The following is a 10,920-nucleotide window of genomic DNA, read 5'->3' on the forward strand; positions in this document are numbered from 1 at the left end:
GATCGCAGTTCGAAACTGTGAATTACGATCACAATAGCAAATAGCAGAAAAGTAACAACTTTCTTCAGGGTATTGTATATATCGTATATGCTATTTTTCGTCATAGCGGTTTGAAGTTTTGAGTGTAACGTTCTTATAATTTTTAATAATGGCAGGAAATGTATCAAGGAAAAGAAGTGAAGTGTGATGTTTGAAGTGGTAGATGAAATATAATCAAAATGGAATATTTTAATTTTTAATTTTACTTATTGTTAAAACCAAATATGAAAGCTTTTTGTGATGAAAACAAGAATTGTAACTAATTAATTTCAGAAAAAATTATGGAATAAAAAAATTACGCGTTTTTAATATTTTCCCAAAGATTAGGAAACTCGCGTTAATTATTTGGTCTTGAAAATATTAAAAGCGGGTATACTAAACAAACAAATTATCAACCACACTAATGGTAATTCCTTCTAAGAAATGTGTGAAACCATCATACCAACATATAAATGAACTATGCAATACGCTCTAAGTGTCAGGTAGCCGAACCACTCCAACATTTGCGAAAATGTAGTGAAAAGAAAGGCGGAAAAACTTGACTCGAGTTACAGGAGCCAAAAGAGAATTTGCCGCCAATAACGACAAAATGTTTCCGTCGTTCCCATGACAGTCGGGTGTAAGTAACTGGACGGGACACGGACTTGTATTCGGCCAGACACTGTCAAATCGGCAGAATCTGCCGCTACAACAACAACAACAAAAGGTCTCCGTTTTAACGTCGACTTAGTGCGATCGCAATAGCAATATAAAATCGCAGTGATTTAAAAATAGCAATCACAGAAATCACAGTGATTTAAAAATCGCAATATCGCTCATCTCTACTAGAGGACCCGCCCAAGTTTTACTGTGGCTGTTACATAGGTGGTACTACTAATACCATCTATATGATTTCTATTAGTTAGATTATAAATATTCTTTAAGGAATAATCGCATTTTTGGTGAAGCAACTTGTGTTAGTTTACAAAAAAATGAATCATAAAGAATTTCGTGCGTTAAGAAAGAATTTGTTTTTGGGGTAAAAATACTATTGAATTTGGGCTAGTGGACTGCATATTAAGAAACGGTTCTCAAGCGTGAAAAGGCAAAAAAATCGGCTGGCAAGGTTATGGCGTCAGTCTTTTGGGATGCCAGTGGTATATTATTCGTCGAATGATAAATGAGCCAGTTTTAATTCATTGCATTGTGTATTTGTTTGCAGTTCTATTCTACCATTCCCAATATTTAGCAGTTTTATAATTTTTCAGGAAGGATCAGTTTGAAATTGTACGCATATATGTATTCATCGTTCCCGTTTAAATATTGCATTGCTCTGTGCAATGCTTCGAAAAGATTTCTGTATATCTCAAATTTTAATAGACCTTTTTATCAACATTTCAGTTATGCCACTATTTTTTATGCCAGACCTTTTGCAATTGTAAATTGCCTGTCAAGATACCCCCTCCAATAGTTAGCAGGTATGAAAAAAATATTATACCCATACCCTAGATGTATTGATTGACCCAATTTATTACTTAAGAACGAACTCTGTCCTCAATATAAAAACTTGATCCACAGATGTCGCCTTTCCCTTTGGCATCGTTTTGTTTAATGTACGTTTACGTCAATTTAAGGTTTGAATATTGAATACTACGATGGTAGCGCCATCCATCGGTCAAACATTTAAAATTAGCAATTAATTACAAATGAAAAATTAATTTAAAAAAACATTTTCCAGTGGACCAAATTGTAAATCTAAACCATTCTCGAATCTCCTTGAACATACACACAAAATTTCATCAAAATCGGTCCATCCGTTTAGGAGCAGTTCAAATGCAAACACACGGTCAGAAGATTTATATATATAAAGATAAAGATATGACAGAGAACGGTTATCATAGAGAAGGTTCACGGCGCGAAGAACGTAAAAATATTTTTGGCTAACTCGGTCGAGATGGAAGAGTTTCACCACTGCCTGCTTGGCAGGAGAAATTTTAACAGTTGCGCTTGAACAGAGCTGAGCATTGAATTAAAATTATGCTCAGAACTATATATTGCTGTTACAGACGTATGTTAGCTCCTTTGCTTATATTTTTATACGCTTTTATGCAAACATACATATGTATGTACTCAAAAGAATTCGTTTTGTGAATATTTATGAATACAGGTGCAATTGAAAACATTTTAATTAATTAACCTTTTCAAAGCAATATATGTAGTTAATGGGAAAATAAGTCTTACTTTTTTAATTATTTCTTATATTTGATATACATATGTATATAACAAATAATCATAATAATCTAAACAACTTAAAATAAGTATTACAATAGTGATAAATGTATGTACATAAGTACATAAATCGTATCATTTATTATCCAAAACTTTTATTAACATGTATCATGACCATATTCGCTTTCGCGAATTCAAATCATATTATCATTTATCAGTAATAACATGTGCGTTCTGCTCATATGTACTTACATAAATATGTGCGTATGGCATTGACACACAAATTATGCATACGCAAACCTACATACAGATATGCGTACACATGTAGATATGTCACCCGCAAAAATTACAAACATTGTTCTACAAAAACAACAATTGTCTCAAATAGCATGCGCAGTGTCACAAGTCAATATGGCAGCGAAATGGTCGATGCCCAAATTTGTAGAAAAACACACAACAACAACATTTTCATTCATGAACGCAAGCGCACTTTCAACGGCAAACTCGCTTCATTCATAAAAGCAAACACCATTACATCTCTCCGAGCATGCCTTTGCCTACAAGCGTCTTTTCGCGACGGTGGCAAAAGCTAAAAATCATAAATTGAACTTTCTGATGCTTCTTCACAGAAAGAAGTGAGAAAGTTGCGACATAGCTGTTGTTGATTTACAAATATTTGTCAATTCTAAAATATTTTTTCAGGCCCCCAAAAATCTGCGTCAATATGTATGCACGCTCATACATATGCATACATATTTACGCAAGTTTATTGGCAAGGTTGTGCGCTGGGTTTGGAACCCGCCACGTAAAAAAAACACCCCCAGTGAATAGTTATAGCCAGCCTCGGATGAGAGACCCCGACATCACCGCCGTCTAAGAAATGCGATGAACGGGACAAGGACAGAGACGAGTAGATCCTTGTGGCATTTATTACAGTGGCCATATAAAGGAGCGCAAGTTTGGAGTGGGTACTATCATTCACTCCGGTGAATGAACGTCTAGCCACAATCCACATCAAAGCGAGGTTCATAACATATTCGCGCCCACGTCCCGACGGAAGAGAAGGACGATGTGACCAAAGATGCCTTTTATGAGTGCTTGGAGCGCACTTATGAGAGCTGCCCCCGCCACGATGTCAAAATCGTGCTTGGCGACTTTAAATACAGGGTTGGCAATGAAAGTATCTTTGACACTACGGTCGGTAAGTTCAGCCTCCACGAGGAAACATCCCCAAATGGGTTGAGGCTGATCGATTTCGGCGGGGCACGAAATATGGTTATCTATAGTACTAGATTCCAGCATAAGAAGATTCATCAAGCTACCTGACTGTCTCCGGATCGAAAAACCACCAACCAGATCGAACATGTTGTGATAGACGAAAGACACGTCTTCAGTGTTTTAAATGTGCGTGTGCTCTAGGTCCTAACATCGACTCGGACCACTATCTTGCTGCAGCCAAGATTCGCACCCGCCTCTGTTCAGCAAAAAACGCACGCCAACAAACACAAGGAAGGTTCGACGTCGAGAAGCTGCAATCACAACAGACAGCCGAACGATTTTCTACTAGGCTTGCACTCCTGCTCTCTGAGAGCACTCGTCAACATCTCGGTATAAGGGATCTGTGGGACGGCATTTCAAACTCCTTACGTACAGCTGCAACCGAAACCATTGGTTTTCGGAAAGTGCAAAAGAAGAGCTGGTACGTCGAGGAGTGCCGTGTCGCAGCGGAGAGAAAACAGGCTGCCTATCTCGCAACGTTACGATCGACCACAACACGTGCGGAATGGGATAGATACCGAGAGTTTAAGAAGAAAGCGAGACGAATTTGCAGACAGAAAAAGAAAGAGGCCGAAATGCCTGAGTACGAAGAGTTTGATAAGCTGGCCGAAAGGGGTAATACTCGAAAATTCTACGAAAAAATGCGGCGGCTTACAGAAGGTTTCAAGCGTACTCTTGTAGAACCCCCAAAGGTGGTCTAGTCACCGATGCCCACAGCATACTTAAATTATGGAGGGAACACTTCTCCAGCCTGCTGAATGGCAGTGAACGCACAACGCCAGAGAAGGCAAACCCCATTCCCCAATCGACGATGACGGAGCAGACGTTCCATTGCCCGACCATGAAGAAGTTCGAATAGCAATTACCCGCCTGAAGAACAACAAAGCGGCGGGGGCCGATGGATTGCTGGCCGAGCTATTCAAACACGGCGGCGAAGAACTGATAAGGAGCATGCATAAGCTTCTTTGTAAAATATGGTCAAACGAAAGCATGCCCAACGATTGGAATCTAAGTGTGCTCTGCCCAATCCATAAAAAAGGAGACCCCACAATCTGCGCCAACAACCGTGGGATTAGCCTCCTCAACATCGCATTTAAGGTTCTATCGAGCGTATTGTGTGAAAGATTAAAGCCCACCGTCAACAAACTGATTGGACCTTGGAAAAGACCCGTGAAAGGAGAATCGACACACACCACCTCTTCGTCGATTTCAAAGCTGCTTTCGACTGCACGAAAAAGAGCTGCCTTTATGCCGCGATGTCTGAATTTTGTATCCCCGCATAACTAATAAGGCTGAGTAAACTGACGTTAAGCAACACCAAAAGCTCCATCAGAATCGGGAAGGACCTCTCCGAGCCGTTCGACACCAAACGAGGTTTCAAACAAGGCGACTCCCTGTCGTGCGACTTCTTCCACCTGTTTCTGGAGAAAATAATTCGGGCTGCAGAACTCAACAGAGAAGGTACCATCTTCTATAAGAGTGTACAACTGCTGGCGTATGCCGATGATATTGATATCATCGGCCTCAACACCCGCGCCGTTAGTTCTGCTTTCTCCAGACTGGACAAGGAAGCAAAAGAAATGGGTCTGGCAGTGAACGAGGGCAAGACGAAATATCTCCTGTCATCAAACAAACAGTCGTCGCACTCGCGACTTGGCTCTCACGTCACTGTTGACAGTCATAACTTTGAAGTTGTAGATAATTTCGTCTATCTTGGAACCAGCGTAAACACCACCAACAATGTCAGCCTAGAAATCCAACGCAGGATAACTCTTACCAACAGGTGCTACTTCGGACTAAGTAGGCAATTGAGAAGCAAAGTCCTCTCTCGACAAACAAAAACCAAACTCTATAAGTCACTCATAATTCCCGTCCTGCTATATGGTGCAGAGGCCTGGACGATGTCAACAACAGATGAGTCGACGTTGCGAGTTTTCGAGAGAAAAGTTCTGCGAAAGATTTATAGTCCTTTGTGCGTTGGCCACGGCGAATATCGCATTCGATGGAACGATGAGCTGTACGAGATATACGACGACATTGACATAGTCCAGCGAATTAAAAGACAGCGGCTACGCTGGCTAGGTCATGTTGTCCGGATGGATGAAAACACTCCAGCTCTGAAAGTATTCGACGCAGTACCCGCCGGGGGAAGCAGAGGAAGAGGAAGACCTCCACTCCGTTGGAAGGACCAAGTGGAGAAGGACCTGGCTACGCTTGGAATATCCAATTGGCGCCACGTAGCGAAAAGAAGAAACGACTGGCGCGCTGTTGTTAACTCGGCTATAATCGCGTAAGCGGTGTCGACGCCAATTAAGAAGAAGAAGAATTACCCGAGTGCGCTAGCAGAAATTTCTGGTGATGATTTTAAGTTATTTAAGAGCGAATTGACAACAATAACCGAAACTTTTGTGTACGTGTGATCATTCATCTCTTTCTCACGCAAAGGTCTTATAGTTACACATTGTGTATGTGTAGTTTTCATGCTAATTCTTTTAATGTGTTGGAGTTTCGTCTGTGACTGCACATTTGAATATATCCAAATAAAGCAACAAAGTCAAATACCAGCAACACCCACTAAACGACAACAACACTTTTTTATTGCCAACCCCTATATCGGAATCACCAAGGCAGGAACTCATCAATCAAAATTTTGTCACTTCTCCCATGCCACCATCAATATTTCGTGCGAAGACCCAATACATGAATGCCGCTAAAAAACAAATGTAAGACAGGGTTATGTTACATATGTATGCATGCATGTACTCGTATATGTATTGTAAAACGAAAAAGGCAAAAAACACTCAATTTATGAATGGCAAATATGTCACATACATTTACATACATACATACATACATACATATGTATGTGTTTTGCAATGTGCATGCATGTGTAATTATTCTGCGTATTAGTCCGTAAACAAATCGGCTGCCATTTGAGAAAAATTCCCATATGGGGTTTCGCTGGGATTGGCACATAAGCCTAATTTAGTGTCGCCGGTCTTCGTATTTTGACTGGATGTGGGCTATTTGAAGCGTTGTAGATCACTGCTGTCATTAATTGTCAATATTTCTTGCTCCTTGTGTTAAAAATAGCAACTTTTGGCTCCTGCAAATAAGAGCATCCCAACTCCCTCAACCCATTTCAGTGTACCTTTGTACCACCACATGGATGAGTCACAAGCACTGGTTTCACTATCATTTGTATGTATGTGTGACATTGTCTTTCTGCTGAGATAATTCGATTAATGGAAGATGAAAGGGGGTTTCCAAAAGTTTGGAAGTCTTAATTACATATGTATGTATATGTTTACGTACATGTACATTAGAGTGTCCGTTATTGCCCACGCCGATTTTTCTTCACAAACACCCATCGAAATTTTAAGGAATAATCATATTCCTTTCCTCATATATGTATATAGTATGTATAACATGGTATTTTTTGATATTTTGAATTAATCAAGTAAATCTACAATTTTAGAAAAGTGATTTTCTGATGTAATATCTAAAAAAAAATGCGAATTCTGGAATAGAAGGACTTTGGCATCCCACAGGTACCGTAAGTAAACCGACCCTTGCTAACCCCACGTGCCCAGCGGGGCAACACAAAGCTTTTGCCATAAATGCATGTATGTATACCAATCCTGCAATTATCAGCGGAGCCTCTCTGTTAAAACATCTACATAAGCTCCACTATGAAACGGATCCTCGCAATTGACAACGAGGTTAAGCATTCCTTAAAAAGTTACCTACACACGTTGAGAGTGCTCAGCGAATCAGCCTCACCAGCGATCACTGCCTTTATATAAGAGTGAGTTCCTTCCCCTTGTAACAAACTAGGCAAATTAGTGCCTTCCGTCCGCACATTATTGAATTCTCTCTAATTTCACAGTCTTAATACAAGAGGGCTCTCTCGAACCATCTCACAGTAATAACTATAAATAAAAGTATCCACATACATATTAACTTTGCTATGAGCATGTTGATCCGTATATAACAGTTCACTTGGCTTGTTCAGTTCAATCGACCCTTCCAATATTTTCTACTAGTGAATTATATAAAAATTTAGCTGAGATAAACCAACACAATATCCGAGGAAGGAATAGTTTCTGTTGGTATTACTATTTAGCTAAAAGTTTCCTTTCATTGTATTATGAATTTTCAGCTGCGTTAAGTTAGTCCATAAATTCTAATAAGTCGGTATGTATGCACTTGTATATGTATAAATAACAACAAAATTCATAGCAGCTCGTTGGTAAACAAAAAACTTCGGCGAATGAGAAACTTAACGTCAATATATATCCTAATGAAATATGTCACGGAGGGGAACATTACGAAAATCAAGGATCAAAAGCATGGATCCGTATAAATATCACATTTTAAAGTAAAACTTATATTGAGGTAACTAGAAACGGAAGCACAAGTGTAAAATATTAGCAGTATATCTTACGGAAATGGTCTGGGTCACCTACACATGTAATATTTGAAGTCAAAACAGGCGCTTGGATATGCAAGTAGCGGGCTTCTCCAACTTCTCTTCCTTTTACCTCTCATATATATATATACATATGTATACAGTTATGGACAATAAAATAGAATCAAAGGTGTTGCTTTGAAACAATATCATAATTTTTTTGAAATTTTTCATCTATGTAGTAACTTTTCGGCATAATAACAAAGGCAATAATATGTACTTTTAAAAAAGAGGAAAAGATAGCATTGTCGTGTTTTACAGTTAACTGTAATTTAAAAAGTGTAAATAGCATGCCTCTTGCTTAGTGACAAAATAATAGAATCAATAGCGAAATAGTTTCATAAATGAAAAATGTTGAATTTAAAAAGCGTAAAAAGTAGTTATATTAACTTAATTAGATCTGTGGAATGAATAATTGTATCAATTATGAATTTATTTAAAAAAATGGGTCAAGCAAAACATTGTTTAGAGGGGGAAAGATTGTGCGTCCAAAATTTGCAAGGGATGGGTCATGCGTAACGGCAAATTGCAAATATATGAAATATGTCTCAAATATTTGTGTTTGATGCCTTAAAATGTCTGAAAAAATAGCCCGATCACAAAAAAATGACTGCGCAAGTCGTTCGAAATATTGCATGATTGCCGATGCGTGTACCGTTAAAGGCCTCTGCAGCTATTCAATAAGAATTATTTGCAAAAATTTCTTCGAGAACAGTAAGAAGACGACTTGTGGAGAAAAAATTGCTTTGGCACATGGTCCCGAAAGGTGCCAATGCTGAGAAAATGGCATAGATACGATCGTACTCAGTTTGCAAAACGACACATTAATTAGGGCGGAGCTGAAAATTAAGAAAAAATGGTTCGACATTTTATAGTCTCAATGCAAAATTAATATGATAGGAAATGATAGTTATGCATGAGTCCGACGTCCAAAAAACAAAGAAATGTGCGTCCGCTACACGACTAGGTCTTTCAAACGCTGTGGGGGCAATATATTGGTTTAGTATTGTTTCTCATATTGTGTTCCGGGACCTATATTTTGGATACAAGAAAAAATAGACCGCTATAAATACGTTAAGGTTTTAGATAATCTTATATTCTCAAATGCTGTCTGGAATTGGCTTTGCATTTTGGCAATTCCAACAAGAGAGCGACCCGAAACATATTTCGGGTCTTGCCAAAAAGTTGTTTTCAGATCATGGTGCTAGCGTTATGGCTGGCCAGAGTAATCAGCAGATCTGAATCTCATCAAAAACTTACGGAAAATTGTTAAGGAAAATATTGCACCCCTTAAACCGAAAAAATAAAGCAGAATTCTGAGAGAAGGTACAAAGGTCTGGTATTCTGTTCCACAGAACACTTTCGGTAGCCTAATTAGGTCTATGCTTAGAAGATGTGCATCGGGATTACACGATTAAGAATACACTACAATGTACTACCAATTTTTCTATTAGTTCCCTTAAAAAAATATTTTTCTTTTATTGAAAAAGTTTTTGATTCTATTTTTTTGTCCATCGAATTTTTGAAATATATTGTTTACCTATGTTTTTGTAATATTTATGAATTCTTTTGTTCCAATATTTTTACTGCTACCAATAGCACTTGATATGAAGTACATAATAAAAATATAACTTAGTTGAATTTAAATCAAATTCATAATTTTTTTGAGAATTGAAAATTAGTACCACGGATGATTCTATTTTATTGTCCATAACTGTATACATATGTATATGAATTTAATATATTTTATTAATAGATAGAATAGAATTTCGACAACATCTGTGTCATGCGTTCTAAAATCAAATAAAGTACTAATAGTGGTCGCCACATGACCGGCAGAGGCGTATTTCCGGCATGAAGAGGCTTCCTCAAAAATCCAGTAGTCGTTTAGGTATGCGAAAAACTCAAACAGACCTTGAATAAATATTCCAGCTGCCGAAAGCGCTCCGTATTACGTGATTTTCGAGATATCTATGCACATTTTAGTCACCTATGTCATGATGTTGTCTGTATGTATGTATATACATCACGCATCACTTTCTAAAAGAGTTTTAACTTTTTTTCTGCTTTTATATTTTTAAAGAATCCGTTCGGTTTCCTTAATATTTCATTAAATCGAAAATTACGAGTATTTTATGGGCATAATCATTCAAAAGAAACTATCTGTAAGCACGTAAAGTACTTAAAATCATAAATTTTGTACACAGTGGGCGTAAAAACATTATTATTATGGTACAAATTTTATAATCAAGTCATTATTGTAACAAAACTCAAAAGGCGTAAAGAATTTAATATGCATATGCAGCAGCTTTTAGCGTGTGTGCGTTCGCTGTCATCATGGGCGACAGCGAATCTTTAACCAATTACAGTAGCGATTTTGACAGCCCCGTTATTAATGTCGCAGATGCCATAAAACAAGAATTGCTCTCTGATGAAGCGTTAAAGTATACGAGGAGAAATGACGGAATGCTTGTTGACAGCACAGTAATTAAAAACTCGCTGCAGTATTGGCGATTTTCGTCAGTCTATGCTGGAGCGACAGGGCGTATGAGTAACATTGCACTGTCCATTTACACCGCGACCAAGCTTGAGATGGGGAAGGTTAATTGTGCGTGAAAATTGAAAGTTAAGCGCATAGAGTCACCGATGAATATTTCCATTATTGGATTGTGTTGCGAAGTGCGCACAAATTAAAATTTTTAATAATAAATTTAACAAAACACTCTCACACAAGCTTACATAGCACAAGCATATGAATGTGCGATGGATAATCGAAAGTGTCACTTTGCGGCGGTAAATCAACCTTTTGATGTCATTACTTCCATGTGACACCGATTTAATCGCTCAGAGATGATTCAAAACCAAATTATAAAAAATGAACAGAAGCTGGTGTTAATTGCTTTTACCACTTTTTATAACTCTTA

Source organism: Bactrocera dorsalis, chromosome 2, assembly GCF_023373825.1.
Source record: "Bactrocera dorsalis isolate Fly_Bdor chromosome 2, ASM2337382v1, whole genome shotgun sequence".
NCBI classification, from domain to species: Eukaryota; Metazoa; Arthropoda; class Insecta; order Diptera; family Tephritidae; genus Bactrocera; species Bactrocera dorsalis.